This window comes from Notamacropus eugenii, chromosome 5 (assembly GCF_028372415.1).
Source record: "Notamacropus eugenii isolate mMacEug1 chromosome 5, mMacEug1.pri_v2, whole genome shotgun sequence".
In the NCBI taxonomy this organism is placed as follows: Eukaryota; Metazoa; Chordata; class Mammalia; order Diprotodontia; family Macropodidae; genus Notamacropus; species Notamacropus eugenii.
Window position 1 is genome coordinate 59,587,371 of NC_092876.1, and position 25,253 is coordinate 59,612,623.

At 41.3% G+C, this 25,253-nt stretch overlaps 2 long non-coding RNA genes across 2 annotated transcripts; one reads left to right on the plus strand and one right to left on the minus strand.

Annotated features, from left to right (window-relative positions):
* Positions 1-298: 298 nt before the first annotated feature.
* Positions 299-19,195, plus strand: LOC140504320 (uncharacterized). Its single transcript, XR_011967051.1, has 7 exons — positions 299-1,030; positions 4,776-4,947; positions 5,259-5,554; positions 6,709-7,434; positions 11,979-12,273; positions 14,677-14,756; positions 17,144-19,195. It is a non-coding gene; the product is annotated as an uncharacterized lncRNA (long non-coding RNA).
* Positions 6,103-22,631, minus strand: LOC140504321 (uncharacterized). Its single transcript, XR_011967052.1, has 5 exons — positions 22,543-22,631; positions 19,192-19,284; positions 13,503-13,617; positions 11,936-11,990; positions 6,103-9,983 (listed from the first exon to the last, which is right to left on the minus strand). It is a non-coding gene; the product is annotated as an uncharacterized lncRNA (long non-coding RNA).
* Positions 22,632-25,253: the final 2,622 nt, after the last annotated feature.

Here is a 25,253-nt window from a genome sequence, read left to right on the forward strand (position 1 = left end):
AAAATCCTCTGTTTGGAATTAAGAAGGCTTCATAACCTGACTCCCTCTTACCTTTCCAGGCTTCTTATGCCTTATAGAACCCCAGGTACTCTTGGATCCAATGACACTGGCCGCCTGTCTGTTCCATGAACAAGACATTCTATCTCTCTGTTCCAAGCTTTTTCTCTGACTGTCCCCATATGCCTGGAATGTTCTCTGTCCTCATCTCTGCCTCCTGGCTTCCTTCGAGTCCCAACTAAATCTCATCTTCTACAGAAAGCCTTTTCCAATTCCTCTTAATGCTAGTCTCTTCCCTCTGCTGATTATTTCTAATTTATCCTGTATATAGCTTGTTTGTACCTAGTGGTTTGTGTGTTACTTCCCTCATTAGATTGTAAGCTCCCTCAGGGAAAGGATGGTTTTTTAACCTTTCTTTGCATCTTCAACTTGTAGCCAGTGTTTGGCCCATGGTAGGTGTTTAATAATTGCTTATAGATTGACTAACTGCCTGGAGGTCTAGTACTCTATGTAATTCAGTGTGCTGAGGGAAATAGTTGGCATCACAAGAAATAGAGAAGTAATCGGAAGGAGCTCCTTGGTGGAGGTTTGTATCCATGTGGCAAAGTCACTTGCTAATTAACATCCCCTTACTTCCGCTAGCACCCGCAGGCAGAGAGGTCACCCCAACTATAGAAGAAATGGGCAGGCCTACCAGAATCAAAACTGAAAAAGTTAAAAAGTAACCACAACACAATGTTTCCACAGGGAGCAACCAGCCCCTTTGATAAAATGCCAGCCAACCCATCCTAGAGATAGGACCCAATGAGCCTCAGGGAGTAGGGGGAAAAAGCATTCAGATCTGGAGTCAAAGCACCTGCATCCCAGGTGTGTGATCTGGGGCTAGCTCCCTTTGCTCTGCTGAGCCTCAGTTTCCCCCTCTGCAACATGAGGACAACGGACTCACACTTCCTACCAGAGAGTCGGTCCTCCTCTGAAGGTCCATTGTTCCTTGTTTGTGTCTTATCGCTATAACTTTGGGGTGGAGCTGGAGGTGAGGTGGAATGGGGTAAGGTGAGGTGGAATGGGGTAGGGTGGGGTGGGTGAGAGGGACAAACCAAAGTGAGAAGATCTAGATTCACTGATGCACTGAAGCAATTGTACTTCAGAGTGCTTCCATGAAAAGAATGCTGTGTGAACCTTAAAGTGCTATAAAATGAGAGGCTCACTATATCTGGGACCTCATAGTTGAATTCTAAACTCACTTTGCCATCTTGAAATATGGTTAGGTGTGGTTTGTGGAACAGTGAATAGAGTGCTGAACCTAAAGTCAGGAAGACTCTTGGTGAGTTCAAATTCAGCCTCAGATATTTGCGAGTTGTGTGACCCTGGGCAAATGACTTCACCCTGTTTGCCTCAGTTTCCTCACCTGTAAAATAAGCCGGAGAAGGAAATGGCAAAGCACTCCAGGATTTTTGCCAAGAAAACCCCAAATGGGGTCATGGGGAGTTGATCAAAACTAAAAAATGTCTGAGGAAGGCTTTTGTGAGCTAGCCTAGGATCGAATTAGATTAGCTCATTTTTTTCTTTGGGCAAATATGTCCTAAATTCAAAAAAAAGAAATTTAAAAGCAGAACCTCAGGACCACACTGCCTTTCAGTTGGAGAAAGTTGATATCTCTAATCTGCCAACCTGGTAAATGTGTAACTTCTGCTCTTGATCCCTGAATCCAGTTTTCTGTGCTCTTGGCTTGTGATAATTTGTTCAAGATTAGCTGAAGCCAAAAAGTGATGAAGTACTTGTGTGTTCTCCCTGTTGAGAGTCCAGTGCTCTCTGTACTCTGTTCTTTCTCTCTATTATGGGAACAGAGGGTTTAGAAAGGGTTGGGGTGCCATATTGCATAGAACACCAGGACTGAAATAAGGAAGACTCATGTTCATGAGTTCAAATCCAGCCTCACACACTTCCTAGCTGTGTGACCCTGGGCAAGTCACTTCACCCTGTTTGCCTCAGTTTCTGTATCTGAAAAATGAGCTGGAGAAAGAAATAGTAAAGCATTCCAGTATCTTTGACAAGAAAACCCTAAAATTAAGTCATGGAGAGTCAGATATTACTGACCACAAAAAGGACTTAGAACTAGAAGAGATCTCAGAGGATGTCTGGTCCAGTCTCTGCATTTCACTGGAAAATGAAAGCCTGTGTGATTTGTCTAAGGACCAGGACTCAGGTCTTCAGACTCTTACTTAGTCTAATACTCTTCCCAGGACAGCCAATGAGACATATAGGATTCATTCAACAGGAAGCTAGGTGGTATAGTGGCTAGAGCATGGAACCCGGAGTCAGGAAGACTTGAGTTCAAATCTAGCCTGAGACACCGTGATGTTGTGCTTGCATGTTGACAGCACTTACTAGCTGTGTAACCCTGGACAAGTCACTTGATTTCTTTTTGCCTCAGTTCCCTCAGATGTAAAATGGGGTTGATAAAATATACCCCTGCCTGCCAAGGTTGTTGTGAGTCTCAAATGAGACAACAATTGTGAAACACTTAGCGTGGTGCCTGGAACATAGTAAGGTCTATATAAAAGTTATTATTATTCAACAAATATTGATCAAGAAGTATGGTAGAGAGGGGGAATTACCAAAGTGATCTTGCTAAAGTACAAGTTTGATCATGCCACTACGCTCCCTTATTCAACAAACTTCTATCACCTTGGGGTTTAAATAGAAAATCTTGTTTGAAATTTAAAAAGCCTTCATAACCCCATTCCTTCCTATTCTTCCAATCTTCTGACACATTATACAACACAAACCATGTTTGCAGAGGATTTAGGTTATAGCACTTAGTATTATCTGGGCAACCTTCAGGAAATGACTTCCTCTCTTTGGTCCCAGTTTTCTCATCTGGATAATGGGGGCAGGAAGAGGAGGAAGTATGAGATGATCTTTGAGTCCTCTCTGAAATTATGAAACTAATAGTCAACAGAGAGAGAGGGGGGAGAGAGAGAGAGAGAGAGAGACAGAGAGAGAGAGAGACAGAGAGACAGAGAGAGAGAGACAGAGAGAGAGAGAGAGACAGAGAGAGAGAGAGACAGAGAGAGAGAGACAGAGACAGAGAGAGAGAGACAGAGAGAGAGAGACAGAGACAGAGAGAGAGAGACAGAGAGAGAGAGAGAGAGAGAGAGAGAGAGAGAGAGAGAGAGAGAGAGAGAGAGATATGGAAAGGAAGACACTAGCATTAAGGGGGATTGAGAGAGATGGTAGGATTTTGACTGGGACTTGATGAAAGCCGAGTAAGCCAGGAGGCAGAGATCAGGAGGGAAGAGACCTCTAGCCATGGGGACAGCCAGTAAAAATGCATGGAATTTAGAGACAAAGTGTCTTCTGTGATGAATATGGAGGAGACCAGATTCACCAGTTTGCAGAGAATGGGGTGCAGAAGGGAAGTAAAGAAAGTACACTGTGACACATACAGTGGGGGATGATTTAAGCTGTACAATGCACAGTTGGGTTCTGTGCTCTCCTTCCCATCCCACCCTTCCAACTACTTGTCTAGGATAGTGATGGATGATTGGAAAAGGGGAGCTAGAGGAAGGTAGGAAGTGGGAGAGGAAGAGAGGAGGAAAAGAACTTGTGAGAGTCAGGATGGGAGGTGTTGGGAAGACAGAGGGAAGTGGAAGAGATAAATGGCCAGAGAAGAGACAGTTATAGTCAATATGATAATATGATAGAATCTGAGAGAATTGAAACTATAGGATGTCGTCTGAACTCCCAGTCAGGCCTGGAGCATTCTGCATGCCATTGCTTATGCAAAAGGAGACTTTTCTTTTGGAGGCAATCTGGTTAAGGCAACCAAACCTTAACCAGACCTTGCCCAGGCTCACACAGTTAGTAAGTGTCTGAGGTCACATTTGAACTCAGGTCCTCCTGACTCCAGCATCAGTGCTCTATCTACTGCCCCATGTAGCTGCCCCAAAAGGAGATTCATAATTGGAAGAGGGAGTGTTGAAATCCTCTATGAGGATAGGAGTTTGTTCCAGATGTTCTTTAAGGCTGACCTTAATGATTACAGTTTTCCTGACTGGTACCAGGTATGAGAGAGACAGAGAGAGACAGAGAGAGACAGAGAGGGACAGAGAGAGAGACAGAGAGAGCGAGACAGAGAGAGATAGAGATAGAGAGAGAGACAGAGACAGAGACAGAGAGAGACAGAGAGAGACAGAGAGACAGAGAGAGAGACAGAGACAGAGACAGAGAGACAGAGAGGGACAGAGAGAGAGACAGAGAGAGAGAGAGAGAGACAGAGAGAGAGAGAGAGAGAGAGAGAGAGAGAGAGAGAGAGAGAGAGAGAGAGAGAGAGAGCTGATGGCCTCTATGTTGTATCATAGAACCCTAGATATCAAGAATCAGGAAGACCTGAAGTTAATCTTAGTCTACCTCAGTTTCCTCATCTGTAACATAGAGATAACAATAGCCCCTACCTCCCTGGGTTATTGTGAGGATAAAATGAGAAAATATTTATAAAACATTTTGTAAATCTTAAAAGTATTATATAAATTCTAGCTATTATTAATTCTTATCTAAGACTTTAGAAGCTGCAGATGTAGAAGAGAAACTTGCAAACCCAGGTTTTAAAATTCTAAATCCAATCATCTTTCCACTCTTCCACCCCATGGCTCTGAGTCTGTTTCCTCATTTATAGTCTGTGGATAATAACACTCTGCTGTGAAGAAAGCCCTTTGGAAATCTTAAAATGTTGGAGAAATGTGAGTGCTGATTACTTCTGCCTTTGTTCCTCCCAGCCAAGAGGAAGCCAGGGTGAAGCCAGTGAACATTCATAGGAATTTACAAGGAAAAGGAGATGACTCAACACATGTCATGAGCCAGATTCAAGATGGAAAGCAAGTCATATGTGGGCAAAGTCTGGCCAACCAATGGACTAGACAGAAAAGACTGAATCAGAGCCCAGTGACGGTGAGCAACCTGATAGGGTTTTATCAGATTGTTGATGGAGAGAAGCAAAAGGAAACATCGCTGGAAGAGAAAAAAAGGGGAAAAAGAAAGAGCTGAAAATGAACTTCTATCCACAATGCTTTGCTCACGGTCCCTTTGAGAGGTGGGAAATGGAAGGAATATTGGCCCTGTTTTCAGATGGATTATTGTTGTTCAGTCTTCCTTTTCAAAGAGGACCAATGACACCATGGGGTGATATCTTGACTCATGGGTGCAATGGATTTAAGTGAGGCAGAGTTACACAAAGTCATTATCCTCATTTTCTCTTTCAGAGTCATTGAAGTTCAATGGCAGGACAAAAGTGAGGTGACTGGCAATGGCCCAGGATGCAGTGACCTTGTGTCTGGCCAAGCTCGAAGCACACCAGGTGCCTGCGTCAGCCCCTCCATGGCTGTTTTCATCTGTCCATTCCACAGAAAGAGTTCTTCCCATATTTGGGATAGACATTCCGCTAACTCATGATGGTTTGGAGGTGTGTTAATTGTCCTCAACCTAATTTAGCCCATCTTCTGAGATGGTTTTACTCGACTGTGGCCTCTGTCCATGTTGCAGTTTCTTGGAGACACAGGTGAGAGATGGTGAAAGTGGACACTGAAATGGATGAACAGCCTTGAAAAGGGCTAGGTGGCCCTCACCTCAGAAGAGCGTATGGGTGTTCAGGGAGGACTGGCACCTCTGATGGGAGGGCTTTCAGATGGTTAAACCAAGGCTCAAGGAGACTATCATGCAGTGTTGGGACTCAAACACAGGTCTATTGATCTCAAGGCTGGAGTCTTTTTCATTCTATGATAGGATTTCACCACAAGATGATGCCCAGGGATGGGGTCAGTCTGTGTGGAGTAATCCTCTTTGTATCTATCCATCTGCTGATTTCTTTGTCTTTCTGCTTTTCTTTCACTCTCCCTTTTTGTCCCTCTTTGTTTTTCCATCCCTTTCTTTCCTCTTTGCCTTTCTCTGCTTCCTTCTCTGACCTTCTCTTCTTTCTCCTTCTTTTTCTTCTCTTTTCTCCATTACTCTCTTCTCTTTTTCCTTTTCTTCTGGTGTCTTTCACCTCCCTCTAACTATGGGTCTGTCTCTGACTACCTGTCTCCTACTTCTTCCTTCCCTCTCTTCTCTGTTTCTGTTTTTCTATCTCCCCCACTCCAACTCATTGCAATCTCTCCCAAGCTCAGTTGATTTATGCTCCACTCTCTCTCCATCCTTTCCTCTTCTCTCTCTGTGCCTCACCTCCATCCACCCCAATCTTTCTTTTCTCCATTCCTGCCTTCCCTCTTTCTCCCCACCCCACTCTATCACATGTGACTAAGCACACATGTTTGTGAAGTAGCTGGCAGACCAGGGACCAGGAAACAATTTCTCTTGGTGCAAAGCTCACAGCATCCTGTGGGAATCAAACCCACAGCCTTGGAAGCACCACCCTCTAGCTGATCTGATTAACATGATGACCATAAATGAAAAAGATTATAGCTTTTGCTAATTCAGCCCAAGCTTCCTTCAGCTGCCAGGAGCTTCCCACAATGATCAGAAGCAGCTTTTCAATGACCTCAAGCTTCCTCAATGGCAGGCAGTCACCTAGAAATAGGTACTTTCTTTACTTTTTAAACAATAACTCCTTCATGAGTAGAACCCTTCTGTGGGGTTTTAAAAAACGTTTACTCTCATTTGGGAGGGTTAAGTTGATCAATCATTTACACTTTATTGTCTGTCTGTCTGTTTGTCTAGTTCTAGATTCTCCATCTGCTCGTCTTCCATCAGTGAGGTGAAGTAAAGGAACACTGGATGGGAGGTCAGGGGACCTGGGTTTGAATCCTGGTTCTGTTACTTCCTACCTTGTTCCCATTAATTCACCGACCTGTGCCTCAATTTTCTCTTCCGGAGAATGAGAGTTGGACTAGATAATTCAATCATGTAACAACTATTCATGCATTAAGCCCCCATGATGTGGAAGGCACTTGGCACTGGGGTTACCCACGCAAAAAACCAAAGGAGACTCTGTTCTCTTGACTTTTATCTTGCCACTGGACTTTGGTGACTCTGGGAGACAGAGTGAGGCTGATGACTTTGTGCCACTCTGCCTTGCTTAAATCCAATCCACCCAGGAGGAAAAAGAAGGACAAACAACTCCTAGAGGAAATGGATTAGGGCAGTTCCCTGTCAAAGTGAGGACTTCTTCATACCACATGTTAAGATTATAGGCTGTCGGTCAACATTTATTAAGCCCTTACTGTGTGCCTTGCACTGTGCTAAGTGCTGGGGAAATAAAGAAAAGGAAAAGGCAATCCCTGCTCTCCAAGAACTCAGTCTGTCTGACAGTGAAGACACCATGCCAACAATTATGTGTCAATAAGATATAGACAAGATAAATTAGAGATAATGAAGACAGAAGCCAGCAGTGCTCGTCTGACCAAACTGAAGAAATTCTTCCACTCAAAATAATGAGATTACAAGGTGTTGGCCATTGTTTTTTTAAATAATGTTTAATTTTTTAACATTTGGGTTTTTTTTAAGTTTTGAGTTCCAAACTCTATCCTTCCCTCCCTCCCATCTTCTCTCCTTGAGACAGTGACAATCTGATACAGGTTCTACATATGCAATCACTGTATCAGTCATGTTGTACAAGAAAACTTGAACAAAGACAAAAGATAGAAAGAAAAAAGAAAGTGAAAAATAGCGTGCTTTAGTCTGTGTTCAGATGACATAAGTTCTTTCTCTGGAGGCAGATAGCATTTTTCATCATAAGTCCTTTGGGGTTGTCTTGGATCATTGAATTTTCTGACAATAGCTAAGCCATTCACAGTGTTTCATCATACAATATTGCTGTTACTGTGCACAGTGTTCTCTGGGTTCTGTTTGCTTCACTTTGCATGAGTTCATGTCTTTCCAGGTTTTTCTGAAATCATCCATCTTATCACTTCTTATAGCACAACAATACTCTATTGCAATCATGTTCTCCAACTTGTTCAGCCATTCCCCATTGATGGGAATCCCCTCAATTTCCAATTCTTAGTCACCACAAAAAGAGCTGCTGGAAATATTTCTGTACAAATAGGTTCTTTGCCCTTTTGAGGGAATCTCTTTGGGCTACAGACCTAGAAGTGGTATTGCTGGGTCAAAGGGTATGCACAGTTTTATAGCCCTTTGGGTATTTTTCCAAATTGCTCTCTAGAATGGTTGGATTAATTCACAACTCCACTGACAATACATTAGGGTCCCAGTTTTCCCACATCTCCTCCAGCCTTCATCATTTTCCTTTCCTGTTAAATTAGTCAATCTGACGAGTATGAAGTGATACCCCCAATGTTGTTTTAATTTGCACTTCTCTAATCAATTGTGATATAGAGCATTTTTTCATTTATTTCTTTGTCTGAAAACTTTGGTCATTGTTTGAAAGCAACTGTGGGACTCAAGAAACCACTAGAGAGTGTCTGATTGAAGATCAGCAGCTTGTCCTTGAAGCATCTAAACTGTGACTCAGCTCTTGAGGATTTATGCTTCAGTCATGTGTGACTCTTTGTGACCCCATTTGGGGTTTTCTTGGCAGGGATATTAGAGTGGTTTACCATTTCCTTCTCCAGCTCATTTTACAGATGAGAAACCTGAGACAAACAGGGTTAAGTGACTTGCCTAGGGTCACGAGTCTGAGGCCAGATTTGCACTCAGGTAGATGAGTTTTCCTTCAGGCCCCTGCTCTATTCACTACCGCATCTAGTTGCCGTAGGTTTCTTCCTTTGCTCTTTCTTCTAAAGTGAAACAAGGAGGGGGAAGAGAGAAAATAGGAGAATTTCTCTCCTGTCCCCTTTTTCCCTCCCTCTCCACTAGAGGCAGCAATAGCAATTTATGGTAGAAGCACATGGCAGTGGGAACATGGACTTACATTTGGCCTGAATGCAGAGCTCAAAAATACTATTCCCAAACCCCACTTCCAGTATAGAAAAAGAAAACTTTTAAATCCACTGTGGAGTATGATCACAGAATCTGCCCTTTGAGAAAGAAGGCTTCCCAAGCAGCACCAATCTTTGAGAGCTGACTTCTGGGTAATTCCAAGCTCTAGAGTTGCTGAGAGCTTAGACTTGGGGTAGAGAACCTGTGTCCTCGAGACCACATGTGGCATTCTAGGTCCTTGGGTATGGCCTTTTGACTGAGTCCAAGTTTTACAGAACAAATTCTTTTATGAAGGGGATTTGTTCTGTGAAGTTTGGATTCAGTCAAAGGGCCATACTTGAGGACCTAGAGGGCCACATGTGGTCTCAAGGCTATAGCTTCCTCATCCCTGGAACAGTGGGGAAATGATGGAAAAGAAAAATAAAAATAGATTCCCTCCAACTATTAGAAGTAGCACAGTAGATAAATCACCTGGTTTGGAATCAGGAAGAACTAAGTTCAAATCCATCCTTAGACATTTACTTGGTGTGTGACCCTGGGTGAGTCATTTAACCTCTGTCTGTTTCAGTTTCCTCACCTGTAAAATGGGGATAAAATTGGCACTCACCTCTCAGGATTGTGATGATCAAATGAGATAATATTTGTAAATTGTAAGCACTGTAAAGTGCTTTGCACAATGCCAGGACTTAACAGACCCCCAATAAAAGCTTCTTCCCTTTCCTTCCCCCTTCTGTATCATGCCAGATTTGCCACTGATCCTTATACAAATTGGTCCATCTCCATAGTTAAAATTGATAGTGCTTAAGATTTAGAGTTTGCCAACCCTGATCTAAGGAATAATAGGGAATATATATGCTTGATATTGGTCCCTGAAAAAGCTCAGGCCTTAGAACACACATAGGAAGGGGTAAAGGTAATTATAATAATAAATACTTGTAATTGACATTTTCAGAGTATTTCGAGATTTACACAGGACATTTCTCACAACAACTCTGTTAAGTATTCTTACCTTTATCTTACAGATTAGGAAACAGGTTCAGAGATTTGCCTGAGGTTGCAGAGCTAGTACCCATAAGCTAGTAAGGTTCTGGGACTCAAAACCAGATCTCCTGATTCTGAGTCAGAAAAAAAAGAAGAATATTCAGAAAAATGTTATTGCATAGCATAAATCTATTCACTCTATTGCCATGCTATTAACTAGGCATATTTCTAGGTGTGTCCAGATGGTTGTGTTGAAATTCACGTCACTCCACTGTTTCTAGGGAAACCCTTAATTTTTTCAAGTGTCCTTCAATCTTGGGTTCAGTTACCTTGGAAGGCAACTCCCCATTGATTCTTTATGCTCCACTGCAGGATTGTGAAAACTCACGTCTCTGTTACTGGGGACACATCAGTCCTCTATGGAGCCTCCTGTAGACACAGGAAGGAATCAGCTCTATTGTGTAAAGTCCCAGGGCTGGGGCTGGGGGGGGGGGGGGGGTCTGACTCTGACTCACTCCGATTCTGGGTCTGAAGTTTCCCCACCAACGAAATGGGGACAATAAAACCTTTTGCTTTGTCAACTCCCAACCGATGAGGTTGTTGAGAAGATTAATTAGTGCTGTAAACTCCTTTGGGTTTACATACAAGTTGCCTACCATATAAAGGTGGTTAATATTTATGATTTTATAGGACTGAAGATTTGCTTTGGAAAACAACCTCTCATGAGATCAAGATTTTCACAAAGTTTCATTCCTAAGCTTATGGGGTAGCTCATGGCACAGTGAAAAGTATTCTGAATTTATGGTCACAGGGTCTGGGATTGATACCCAGCTTCATTATAGACATTGGAGAAGTCCTTTTCCCTCTTTGGATCTCAATTTTCCCACTTGCAAAATGAGGGAGCTGGACTAGACTGTGTCTGAAGTTCTTTCTATGACTCAAGATTTATGATTCCCTGACCTTTCCTGATGGCTAAATCTTGTGACCTAGTTTGGGAGTGAGCTGATGGAAAGTAAGCAGCATTTAAAGAGTAATGAATACTCAGGCTGCACGAATTAGTTTGCAAAAATTGAGAAACAAAACACTCTACCAAAATCCTTTTGTGAGACAAATATAGGCCAATAGATAAATAACAAAACAGTTAAACAAGGAGAGATAAGCAAAGAAAGAAAAATCTAGGGCAATGCCATGAATGAGTTTTGATGCAAATATTTTCAATCAAATGATGATTAACCATGACCAAGTTGGATAAGATAATATTTGTAAAGTGCTTTGCAAAACTTAAAGCACTAAATAAGTGTTCGATATTCTTCTCATTATTTAATTTATGTGGGGAATGCAAGGAAGGCCCAACATTAGGTCAGTCAGCAGTGGTTTGAGCTGAACACAACAGTCAGGGATGGCTAGACTGGGAAGAACCCTGAGCTTGGCATCAGAATACCTGGGTTTGAGTGCTGACTCTGTCACTCGCTAGCCATGAGGCCTTGGGTAAGTCACTTCCTCTCAATAAAAAGAGGATTGTTAATACTTGTTGCCTATTTCACAGGGGGAGTGAGAAGAAAGTACTACTTAAGTGTAACTGATTTATTATTATTTCATAGAATGAGACAATTGATATGCTGCCATTCATCTCTGATTGAGGGGTGGGGGGAACAGAGACCTTGGAGGTCTTCAAGTAGAGGTTGGACAACCATTTGTCAGGTATGTGATGGTAGGGGTTCTTTTGATGTGTGGGTTGGACTAGATGGTCACAAATGTTCCTACTTTCAGATTCTGTGAAAGACAAACTCCTTTGATTTGTGTTAAAAACTCTCCACAACCTGGCTCCATTCTATCTTTCTGTGCCTATGATGCATGACTACCTCCTCATTCATTGCCTCCATGACAGAGTCAAAATGGTTTTCTCGTTGCTTTCACATACCACGTTACATTTCCCATGACAGCATAGTCTGCTCTCTCCTTAACTATTCCTGTCCTTAGCTGGAATTCACTGTTTTCTCTCCTCCTCTTCATAAAACCTTTAGTTCTTAAATCTAGGGTCTTTCTTTTCTTTTTAATACAATTATTATTTGTTTTTAGCACTCACTTAATTTTTTTTATAGAGTTCTGAATTCTCTTTCTTCCTCCAGTGTCTCTTCCTCCTGTGGAGAAGGCAAGCAATATGACATTAATTATCCATGTGAAATCATGCAAAGCATATTGCCATATTAGCCATGCTATAACAAAAAGCAAGGAAAGAAAGTGGAAAAATTTGTCTTCAAGAGTTCATCAGTTCTCTCTCTGGAGGTTTTTTCATCAAGAGTCCTTTGGAATTGTCTTGGATCTTTGTCTTCATCAGAGTAACTAAATCATTGTTACAATGTGGCTGTGACTGAACAATGTTCTCCTGGCTCTGCTCACTTCACTTTGCATCAGTCAATTCACGTAAGTCTTTCCAAGTTTTTCTGAAATCACGCTACTCATCATTTCTTATAATACAATAGTATTCTATCACAATTTTATACCACAACTGCTGGGGCAGCTAGGTGGTGCAGTGGACAGAGCACCAGTGCAGGAGTCAGGAGGACCTGAGTTCAAATTTCACCTCTGAAACTTGACACTCACTAGCCGTGTGACCTTGGGCAAGCCACTTAACCCCAGTTGTCTCATCCTCGGTCATCTCCAGTCATCCTGAGGAATATCAGGTCTCTGGATTCAGATGGCTCTGGAGGAGAAGTGGGGCTGGTGACCTGCACAGCCCTCCCTCACTCAAACAAAGTCAAGTGCAAGTCATGTCATGATTTCTCTGATGGCATGGTCTTCTTCAGCAATGAAGGATGAACACACACACCACAACTGTTCAGACACTTTCCAAAGGATGGGCATCCCCTCAATGTCCGATTCTTTGCCAGCACAAAAACAGCTGCTATAAATATTTTGTACTTATAGGTCATTTTCTTCTTTTTTAAAAAATCTCTTTGTGATACAGTCCTAGTAGTGATATTGAGGGATCAAAGGGTAATCATAAAACAAAGAATGAGAGACCTGGGAAGGGCCTTAGAACACAGAATGTCAGGGCTGGGAGGGAGCTTAGAACAGAGAATGTGAGAGCTGGGAGAAGCCTTAGGACACAGAATGTCAGAACTGGGAGAGACCTTAGGGGAAACATAGTCCAACTCCCTCATTTTATAGATGAAGAAAGTGAGACAGAGAGACAGAAAGTGACTATCTCAAGGTTATCCATCTGGTTAACAACAGTCCCAGGGTCTACTGATACACAGATCAGTTTCCTTACTATGGCACCAGGAACATCATTGAATAATCTGTGTTTGCCCATCCTGTCTCCTTTTGATGATAAATTATTTCAAGGGCAGGATTTAGGTTCAGAGCATTTGGTACAAATCACTTTTTCTTTAATCTTTGTAGCTCATATTTGAAATAACTCAGTCTGATACATCATTTAGGTCTTGCCCACATTCACAATACCAATCTGATAAGTTAGCCTGATTGGCTTGAAAAAATACAGCACTGGGTGGTACTTTAAAGTTCTTAAAATGATTATTTCTCAAAAACCAAATTTCCTTCACGGTCTTAGTTCATGCTGATTGGACAGGTACCATTCAGTGTTTATAACTTGTATCTGCTGGACAAATATCAGAATGACATAGACTCACAAGGGTCAAAGCCAAGGTCAGTCATAGTGGGATGAAGTCTGACTTTACAATTCAGCTGCCAACTCCTGTGTTGGCTGGAGCATGCCTGGAGTCAAGGCTTGGAGGTCTCCTCTACCTGAAAAATAAGAGTCTGTGTCTTAGCTTTGCTTTCCCAGCTCCATCTCTGCAAATTAAAATGTTGGCTAATTAAAAAAAAAGTCCTCTTAGCTGAAATAATTCTGAAATTAGTCACTAATATCTTAAGAAAGTTCATGAAATATTGGAGCTAGAAGGGACCTTAGAACATAGACTATCAGAGCTGGAAAGGACCTTAAAATCCAGAATATCAGAGGTGGGAAGTGCCTTAGAATAAAGGATTTCAGAGTAGGAAAGGACTTTAGGAAGTACTCATGGAATATCAAAGTCAGAAAGGTCTTTAGAATATAGAATATCAGAGTTGAAAGAACCCTTAGAACCCAAAATGTCAGAACTGGAGGGACTCTTAGAAGCCAGAATTGGAAGGCACCTTAGAACCCAAATGTAAGAAGTGGGAAGATACTTAACTTGGATTGCCTGGTCTACCTTTCCAATTTTATACATGAGGAACAGGACCAGAGAAGCTTGAGGATTACCTTTTCTCCAATGCAGTTTAAAAAAACACTCCACCCCCCCCCCAAAAAAAGCCCCCAACTACTCAACTATTGAGTTATCTCTAGCTTCCTTTGTTTAGTTCCAAGGTCCCTTGACTAAGGGACACAGAACAGACTTGATACAGATACTAACATTTATATACAGATACTAACATGCATACTATAGTATGGTGGATATATAATATAGTGTCAGGTACTGTGCTAAGCACTTTACAGTTATCATCCTCATGATAATCTTAGGAGGTGGGTGCTGTTATTATCCCCTTTTTACAGATGAGGAGACTGAGGCAAGCCCAGGTGAAGTGACTTACGTAGCATCACATAGCTAATAAGTGTCTGAGGCAGGATTTGATTTCAGGTCTTCCTGACTCCAGGCCCTGTGCTCTGTGCACTGTGGTGACAATCTAGAATAGAACTTGACTGACCCTTAGGCTGGAGCTGTTTTCACTTAGTCATAGCTATGTCCCTTTCCTGAACAGATCTGGGTCCCTGGTTCTTTCTGAAGTTACTGAAGTTACTTTCACTGAGATTCTTTCTTCTTCTAGCTTGAGGAATGGGGGAATCTGTCCATTCTGGGTCAAAACATCTTTCAGGTGATGAGGCTGCCTGAACCCACCTTTCTCAGGTTAGTTAACATAGTGTTTTTATTTTGGGGAATATCCCAGGTGACTTCTAGATGGAATATGGGTACATTCAGTGTCCTAGAAATGGTATGTCTGGAATAATGACAGCCATTTGAGAGAGTCTTTTAGGGGTGTCCTTATGGGGAAAATTAAGAGATGGGGACTACATAATGGTATTGAAAGGCATTGATCAAACGATCAGACCCAAAGAACAGCCACTCAGAGGACTAGAAGTTTACTCTAGTGGAATGTCAGAAGTCTTTACTCTTGCCTCTCTTTGGATCAATATTTTAATCAATGATTTGGATGGAGTCAGGTACCATGCTTGTCAAATTTGCAGATAATAAATTGGATGGGAGAGTTAATATGTTTAATGACAGGATAAGAACCTAAAAAAATATAATTACAGTTAGCATTTACATAGAATTTTAAGATTTACAGTGTTTTATAAATATTATCTCATATTGTTTTCACTACAATCCTGGGAAGTAAGAGCTATTTTTATGCCCATTTTACAGAGGAGGAAACTGAGACAGATAGATTAAGTGAATTGTCTTTGGCAAAAGGTAACATTTGAACTGAGTCTTGAAAAAGACTAAGGAGTGGGTCAGGAGAACATTCTAAGCATGAGAGACAGATCACAACCCATCCACGGCTCCTCTTCCTGTGTGATTCTTGTTCATGCCTCTCCACAGAGGTCCATACAACATACTAGAGGCCTCCCTTTTGATCTTTTTAGATCTTGTGGGTGTCAAAGTCATCCTCTAACCATTCATTATTCTTTGCTTTTGCTACAGGACAGGCCCACTTCCTTTGCTGGTATGATTCAATGCTATTTCCTCCCTTATGCCACACCTTTAAATCAATGAACATGTGTTGTAATGTGTATGCTTATCCCATGTCTTTCCACTGCCCTTTTGGTGACCCCTCCAAATCTGATTCTTTAGAAATAGTAGTATCATTGTTCTCAACCATAAAGCATCACCAGGAGAACATTTGTGTTGAAAAAGATGGGGTTTTGTATCATCTTAAGCAAAGAGACTTCTACTGTTCTTATCCCAAATGCAAACCACCATCAGCATTCTCCCTTCAATTCAATTCTAGGCCTGACTCATTATCCATCTGTAGCCTCTATCCCAAAGATACAGGAACTGATGTACTAACTCAAAGCATTGGCCATCCAACTCCATGTCGCAGTCTGATCAATAGGATCTGTTTCTTCTTCTGTAACATGGGGATAGATGGATAAAGACAGCACCTACTTCACAGGGTTGTGAGAATCAAACGAGAGAGTAATAAAATGCTTTGCAAACTTTGAAAGTGCTATGCATATGCTAAAAATGCTAATAGGTTATATCATACAAAAGCATGGGAAATGGGGCAGGTGGGGCAGGGATGAGTGAAGTCCAGAAGCAGGGTAGAAAGGGAATAAGGAAGTCTAGTTTAGGTTCTTCTACAATATGGGGGCCCCCCTGTCAGGAATGCACCAATGGGACAAAGAAGTGGGCCTTACAGAGGGATATTCCAGGTGGAAATGGCTGAAGGCTTGATGGATCAGGAACATGAGAGCTATCTTTAAGCTGCTGAAGGGCTACTTGTCAAGTAGAAGTGAAATTAGGCATGTTCTGCTTGGATTCAGGGGGCAGAGTGAGGAGGAATGGGTAGGAATTATTGGGAGGCAGATTTTGGCTCAATGGAAGGAAATACTTCCTATAATCAGTGGGATGGGATTTCTTGGGAAGCTGGATGGCTCTTGTTGGGATGATATAGAAGGAATTCTTGTTCAGGTCTAGGTCAAACTAAATGTCCAATGAGGTCCCTTCTAGCGTGGAGGCTCTAATGAAACTGATGGTAGCTGACATTCATAGAGGGCCTCAAAGTATGCAAAGCTATTCATAGATGTAGTTGATATATGGATACTTTATAGATAAATCCTCATAAAGATGTAGATACAAAGGCACCAAAGGCATTGTTGTTCCATTTCAGTGTTGAGGAAACAGAGGTTCAGAAAGCTGGCCTTTTGCTACGGTCCCTGAGTTAGTAAGTGCCAAATGGGATTTGAACTCAGGTTTTTCCTTAATCCATGTCCAGCCCTCTTCTCTCTATGTCCCTGGTCTCTGGGAACAATCTTTGGGCTTTGCCACCAAACACATCATAAGTCACATCTTAAATGTGCTCCTTCCTCTGCCTGTAGGCCAGCAGGAAAGCACATGATTAGTAGTTCAGTTTGGCTGGAGCATGTGGTAAATAATGGGGAACAGCGAGCCATAAGATTGGAAAGAGAAAGAGCCTCATCAGGAGGACTTGCTAATCACGAGATTGCTAAGCTAAGGAATCTGAATTTTAACAAGCACAAATATCATGTTCTTCTTCATCTTGTCTACTCCAGGAAAACCATCTTTGATTCTTTTAAACGATCCTGCTATAGGATGTTCATTAGTACCTGATACTACCACAGGAGTATAATGCAGACTAACTTGAAAGAAAGCAAGAGAAAGTCGATGAGGAAACTGGAAAACCAGTCAAGCACAAGCCTGGAATGGATGCATGATAGAAAGATAAAGTATTTTAATGTTGGTAATTTCTCCAAGCCAAATGCAGAACAACTAATACTTTCTTAATTTGCTTTAATTACCATTTCATTGTTCAAAAAATGGAGCAAAAAAAGAAGGGAAACTCTATTCTGAATCTGATTCTAACCAACTGGGAGGAATTGATCAAAGCGATGGGAACCTTGGGGGAAAAGATGACCTGTTCCATCTTAGAATGTGTGATGAGGAAAGCTAGGGCTAAAACAACAGTGTAAAAAAATTCTTTTTCAATGAAATACAAGTGCTAGAGAAAAAAAATGGAGAAACAAATAAAAGTTAAAGAAGGAACTGACCTGGAAAACAGATTAAGGGGAGAAAATTTAAAGATCATTAGACTACCTGAAAGTCAGAACCAAAAAAAAAAAAGAAAAGGTTTAGATATCCTATTTTAAGAAATCTTAAATGGCAATTTCCCCAACCTCTTAAAATCAGAAGGCAAAGTGAAAATAGAGAGCATCCATTGGTCACTTCCTGAAAGAAACTCCCAAACAAAGACTCTCAGGAACATTATAACCAAGATCTAGAGTTTCTAGGTCAAAGACAAAAGTGCCACAAGCAGCCAGAAAGAAAGAATTCAAGTACTAAGGAGTCACAGTCAAGATCACACATGGTTTAGCAGCCACCCTAAAAAGGAGTGGAGTATTTGGAATACAATATTCCAGAAGGCAAAGGATATAGGCTTACAGCCCAGAATAACTTACCCAGAAAAGCTGAGTATAATCCTTCAGGGGAAAAAAAATAGACTTTTAATGAAAAGACCAGAACTATGTTGAAATTTTGAAGTAGAAACACAAGAGTCAAGAGAATTATAAAAAGGTAAACATGAATGAGCAATCATAATGGACTAAACAAGGATAAACTGCTTATGTTCTGTTATGGAGAGATGATACTCATGTCCCCTCTGGGGATCACAGTCCTTCAGGGATCAGATACTGAGTCTAATTAGATAGAAGGCGTGGGAATGGTTCTGTTATGTGTTGATGATCTTAAAGGAAAATGGAAAGGGAGGGGAAAAGGATTACTGGAAACATTAGGGAAAACAATCTCACAGAATCAGTGTGTACCACAGGTCTATAAAACAAGGAGGAAAGGGTGGGGTGATCAATTGACACTTGAACTTCATTCTCATCTGGACTGATCAAAGAAGGGAAGAACACACACACACACACACACACAAATACACAAATACATTTCATACAATAGAGAAATAGGAAGGAAAGGTTGGATAATGAAGGAGGGGCAATTAGAGGGAGAGTAGATTAAAGGAGAGATTAGTCCCAAGCAAACCAAAATCTAAGTAAAGATGTATAAAAATATCTACAGCTCTTTTTGAAGTGGCAAAGAATTAGAAACTGAAGGGGTGCTCGTCAATTGAGGACCGACTGAACAAGTTGTTTGACTTAGGAATTCTGATCATTATTATGGCCCACCACGATTCCAGAGAACTAATGATGAAATATGCTACCTACCTTCCAACAGAGAAGTCAGAGTACAAAATGAGTCATTATTTTTTCTAATGTGGTCAGTGTGGAAATTTGTTTTGACTATACATATTTCTAATGTTTTTTTCCCTTTTTTCTCAATCAGAGGAGGGTAGAGGAAAAAGCAGAGTTTTCTGAAAAAAATTTTTTTATTAAAAAACGAGTTTCTTCAAAATGAAGGCAGTGGACTAGATGCTCTCCAAGGTCCCTCCAGCTCTAGAATTAATGAACTGTCTCTTCCCTTCCCTCCAAATCTGACCAGGTCATTTCCCTGCTCAAAAACTTTCAAAGGTTCCCCATTAAGAAAAAATACAAAGTTCTTCAGTTTGGCATTTAAAGTTCTTCACAAATTGCCTCCAACTTACCTTTCCAAATGTATTTCACATTTGTTCTACATTCCAGCCAATCTGGCCTAGCTGCTGCTGCCTGAGTGAGGCATCTTATATCCCCTGCTCTCTCTGCACAGAATGAAAAAAAAATGAGTTCATGTATCTGCAAAAGGCAGTTAATACTACGTTCACTGTGTCATCCATAAGGTCATTGTAAGAAAAGTGCTTTGATAACCTTAAGAAGATGTGAAAGATCTGAGATATTATCATAGCAGAGAACAACCAATATGGGAGCTCCTTCCGCTTATTCAGGTCACCATACATATCTAAATCTGATTGGTCTACCTACCCTATGTGCCTGAGCTACGTACAATGATGCCCTCAGAATTACTGTGTCAATGACTAGATTTGAACCCAGATCTCCTTGGATCCTATCTTAGCATCCTTTATACTATACCAACTGTTTCCAAACTTTTTTGATTGTATACCCATTAGTTAAAATATTTTGAGCATACCCTCTTAATATGTGTGTATTTACTTATTCATAAATCATATAATAATTGCTAATATTTACCTAGAGTCTGAAGGTTTACAAAGTGCTTTGCATAGATTATCTCCTTTGATCTTCATAACATCTCTATAAGGTAAGAGCTATTACCATTCCCATTTTGTAGATATGAAAACAGCTTGAGAGAATTTAAATCACTTGCCTGCTAGTAAATGTCTAAGGCAGGATTTGAACTCAGATCCTCTTGACTCCAAGTCCAGTGTTCTATTCACTCTGCTGCCAACCTTACAAGTATATTACTAAATACATAGATTATAAAATAGACATAAAATAGAAATAAAAAAAGAATGTGATAGGGATGAAGTAAGTTTGATCCTGGAGGTAATTGGGAGCCACTGGAGATTACTGAGCAGAAGTGGCAGTGGTGGTGGTACCTTAGCACAATCACTTTGATAACTGTATGGAGGATTGATTGGAGTAGGGTGAGAGCTGAGTCAAGGAGATCAATTAAGCTACTATTGTTGTAGTCAAGATGAGAAATAAGGAGGTCCTGAACTTGGGAGTTGGTTGTGTGAGTGGAGAGAAGAGGAAGTATGAGGGAGTTGTGGAGGACCTAGTAAGTAACATGTTTTGGCAACTGATTGCATATGGGAGTTTGGGAAAGCCAGATGTCAAGGATGACACCAAGGCTGTAAGAACCTGGGTGCCTGGAAGAATGGTGGTGTCTTTAAAGTTGGAAGACAGGTGGGCTTTAGAGGAAAGTGAATGTAATGAGATCTTCCATGCAACAGATCTCAACCAATTCTCACTTGTTCATCCTGTCCGACTCCCTCTGCACCACCAAAAGTTGAAGGAGGGGAGGCAGGGCTCTTATTCACTGGTCACTGTCCCAGAGTATAAAAACAGGATGCTCGCTGCAACCAGAAGGTGATCTGGGATAGGGGTTACATATAAGCAGATTTTTTTCCCCCATGCACTTGTCCAGCTGTTACTGGGAATCCCTGAGAGTCCCAAGGGTCTAAGCCTAGATAAGAAAGGGGAGGATCTGAACTTGCACAGCACAAAGAGAGAGCCAAGTGAGAGAGTACTGGGGGACAAGGATAGATGTGGTTGTTTTGGAGACAAGCTCCATGTCAGGCTATCATACAAAGGTCGGATGTGACTTATCTTCTTCCACCCCTGACTAATTGATCATACAACCCTTGGGATCAGTCCATTGCTACCCTGGGTTAAGGTCATGGCTCCCCAAGAAGCAAGGTGGAGAGGAGGGGGAGGGCGTGGGAAACCACTGCGTCATCCCATGCTTCCTCGTCAACCTTAAGAAACACTATATAATAGGAGCTGTTATTATGAGACGATTCCCATTTTCACATCAGTCCTTTGGTTCTTCTATACTTCCTAGAAAGCACCTAGCTCCAGTGGCAGCTTGTTGACCGATGACCGAGCCATCCAACTTAGCATTTTGCTGCCATCTGGTGTACAGTGCAGGATCAGCGTTTCATCTGAGTTAGTCTTTTCTATTGGGTGTAGCACTGGAAATAAGTGCAGATGGTGCAATTAGGGGCCTTTGGTTTATGCTGAATGACAATAAAAACATAAATTATGGAGCGGTTGAGATCTTTAGTACTAGGAAAATAAACAAAGATAATCACCATGGAGTTATAAGGTAAATTTAGGAAGGAAAGTATTAGAAAGGTTACTTAGTGTTTAGACTGGCTGTGGGAACTGTTTTTTTTCTAACAGGGTCCACTAACTCATAGTTATCTTCTTCCTTCTTCCCCCTGACTGCCCCTCAACCCCCTCCAATTCTAGAAAGTCTTAGATGGCAGGGCCCTTAGAATAGATGTCACAGCTGGAAGTGAACCTAGAACCTTAGAACCTAGAATGTGAGAGCTGGGAGGGCTCTTAAAACACAGGATGTGAGAACTGAGAGGGCCCTTGGAACCCAGAATATCAGAGCTGGGGAGGTTTTTAGAACACAGAATATCAGAGCTGGGAAAACTTAGAGCTAGAACTTCAGTTCTGTAAGGCACCTGCTTAGCTGTTTGCATGTAGTCTCCCTCATTAGATTGTGAGCTCCTTGGCAGAAGGGATTGTCTTTTTCTGCATTCCCAGCACTTAGCACAGTGCCTGGAATATAGTTGGTGCTTAATAAATGTTTGCTGACAGACTGACTATCTGACCTTAGGTAGAGAACTTCAGAGTTGCGAGAAACCTTAGAATTTGGAGGCCAAGAACCTAGATTTGAATCTAGGCTCTGCTACTTCCTGTTTGGATGACTAGGCAAAATTACTTAACCTTTCTGGGTCTCAGTTTAATTATCGGTGAAATCATATTTAGAAGAGATGATTTCTAAGGCCCCTTCCAGTTCTAAATCTATGATTCTATGGACATAGCATATTAGATTTGGAAAAGATTTTCAAGTTTATTTAGTCCTGCATGTCATTTAATGAATGAGAAAACTGAGGCTCTGAGAAGGGAAGACATTTGTTTAAAGTAATGTAAGGTTACATAAATATATATGTAGCACATTCCCTAAGGCAACTATCCCAACTCCCACTCTGACTGATGAGTCAGGTACCTTAACAAGGAAACATCTCCCTCCCCAGCTCTAGGAGTGTACCCCCTAAGGAATTAGGGTATCTTTCTTTAATACTGTTGACTTGAATCCTTCTTCCAATGTGTTCCCTCCAATGTCAGTCACCAACACTTGGTGCCCATGTCTCATTTAATCAATTAACGTCAGTTATCCTTTACAAAGGAAAATTTACAGAGAAGATACAGTAAGAACAGAAGGTACAAAGCTTTCTTCCAAACATGAGTAGGAATATTCTCCCCAGTACTATCTTGGTCTCTGAAGAGAGCAAGTTCAAACTTACACCAACTTCTACAAAACATTTGGCCGACCAAATTTACTGTTGAATGTGGCGTAACAGATGGTTCCTCTTATCAGATGCACAATCTTGACTTTGGGGTCAAATCACTGATGGGCTGGGTTCTGCTCATTCACTCTTCAAGCCTGTATTGAGAGACCACAGACTTAGGGTACAGCAATCATATTAGTAAATACCTGCTTCAAAAATCTAATTGGCTGACCAATTGATGTCATTGGAAGTAATGGGAAGGATTATCCCCTGAGGGGCCTCAGGAGCTACACCAGTGGAAGGACATCCCCCTACTGCCTAATGTAGCCTTATCATTAATACAAGGTTATTGTATCAGATCATATCTCAGTAGACATGTTTCATAACTGACAATGTATGGTCATCCGTTCAAAGAATGGATTTCTATCCTGAAGCCATGACTGAATTTTTTAACTTGTGTCAACAAGGACCACAAACCACACTTGGGACAAGTCATAAGGGATGTGGAGTTGGGGAGTGGATGCTACCTAAGAGACTAGTTCATTAGTTCTTGAGGATGAATAACCAGGGGTTACTTTGAGTCTGCCCTCTACCCCTAAGGAAGTCATCTGGTAACTTCTTGTTTTAACAATTCTTTCTCTGAAGGAAACCGCACCCTTGGATTAAATCTTACCTTGTGGCAAAACTCCTATTACCTTCCCTTGCTTATAACTCTTCTATGACTTCTTGAAGAAATGCTAACCCAAAGCAACAAAACATTATTCATATTTAGAGAAAATCTGGTTCTCTTTCTCATCTTGAGCATTTATAGTGTGGAAGATTCCATATCATCGCCACCTACATTCACATTCAAAAAATTACTCTATGTGGCATATAACACTGAGTAAGGAAGAGATCCTAAGTGCAATTTCTATTGCTGCAGGTGGTATAGGACTGAGCCATCAGGTTTCAACAATATTCTATGGAGGGGATCAAACCAAGGTCAACCTTAGAAGGAATTAGAGGAAATTTGCTCAAGGCTAGAAAGATAGTTATTTTAAATGATCTCAACACTTCAAATTAAATGTTCGCATCTAGGTTTTATTTCCTTTGTAATTTCATTAAATTCTAAACTTTTGAAAAATATTTTTTAAATGGTTGTATTCTTGAAGTATTCGCTGTTTGGGGTTTATATATGTTATTTACCCTTATTTTTTATTTATATATGCCATTTACCCTTATTTGGGATCTAAAAGGTTTTTTTGTATCACATCAAATCTGAAAGTACTTGAATTACTCTTGAATCAAATCTGAAATGCTAAAAAGAAAGGATGAGAGAAAGAAAGGAAAATGAAAGGAAGGAAGAAAGACAGGAAGGGAGGGAGGAAAGAAGAAGGAAAGGAAGAAAGAAAAGAAGGAGGAATAGTCCTTCAATAGTCCTTAGAGCCTTAAGGGATATAATAGCCATGCTCTGGGAACCTGCTTTATCAGTGCAAGTCAGAGTCAGGATAAAGACTCCCAGTGTCTATGTGTGCCATTTCACCTTAGTTCCTTCCTTTCCTTCCCATGCAACTTCCATAGTAAGCTTGCTCCTATTATTCATAGAATCATAGGATGTCGGACCTGGAAGGGACCTTAGAACATAGAATACTAGATATGAAAAGGATCCTATAATACAATATAAAGGATCGGGTTCAGGAGAAAAGGAAATTCAACTAGCATGAGACTTCTCTGCATTCACCAAAAGCACAGGAGAGAACAGAATGTGTTCCAAAGAGCAAAGGAGCTCAAGATTCAACCCAAGATGATATTACCTGCAAACGTGAACATAACCATTAATGAAAAAATATGGAAGTTCAATAAAATAGAGATGTTCAAAGCATCTACAATGAAAACCAGAACTTCATAAATTATTTGCCTTGCAAGTACCCCAGACAACAGAAATGCAAGAAAGGTAAACAAATACAACTAAAGAAGGGACAGGTAAGTTACTCCAGAAAAAAAGAAAAAAAACTAAAAAAGAGAAAAATGCCAATGAAATTAACAATAAAACAATAACAAAACAACAATGGAGAGATAATTAAGAGATTTCTTCCTAAAAGTTCACAAAGAAATAAAAATGAAAACAGAAATCAAACAGCAGAAGTTATGTGCCAGGCCTAGAGGCCTGTGGGCTACCCGAGTCTTCCCTTACCTCTATCGGAGGTCTTCGGTTGGCCAAACCGGATGCTCGTATGAGGGAAAGGACGTTCCAGAGTCGAACAAGGGTTGAGCTTTATTTCAGGGTCTAGTTACAAGTGCAGGGGAATTCTTCCTTAGGAGGGAGCGAAGAATCTCCCAAGGAGGCAAAGATCTTACAATAAGAGATTGGAAGTAGAAGTATAAGCGGGGAGAGAGGGGGAGGGGAGAGAGGAGAGAGGAAAAGCGGAGCCTTGTGTCCTGTCCGCTCCGCGCCCAAGAGAGCTTTCAGGCTTTCCTGATCCTACTTAAACTCTCCAGCAGCATAGTTTGCATCTGAATACCGTGCTGTTAGATAACAATAGTGTGCCCAGATCCAGGACAATCTCGAGGGCGGGGAGAGCTCTCTCCCATCACGTTTCTCATGGGAAGAGGCGGAAATACACGAGATAGCTCGGTTCACCTCGATTCCCAGTCGTTTCCTGGGGGGTCTCGTGAGAACTCTAAGATTTAGAAGTTCCCACCTTTACCCGCCCGAGACTGTCCACCTGGAATTGAGCTTCCATCCC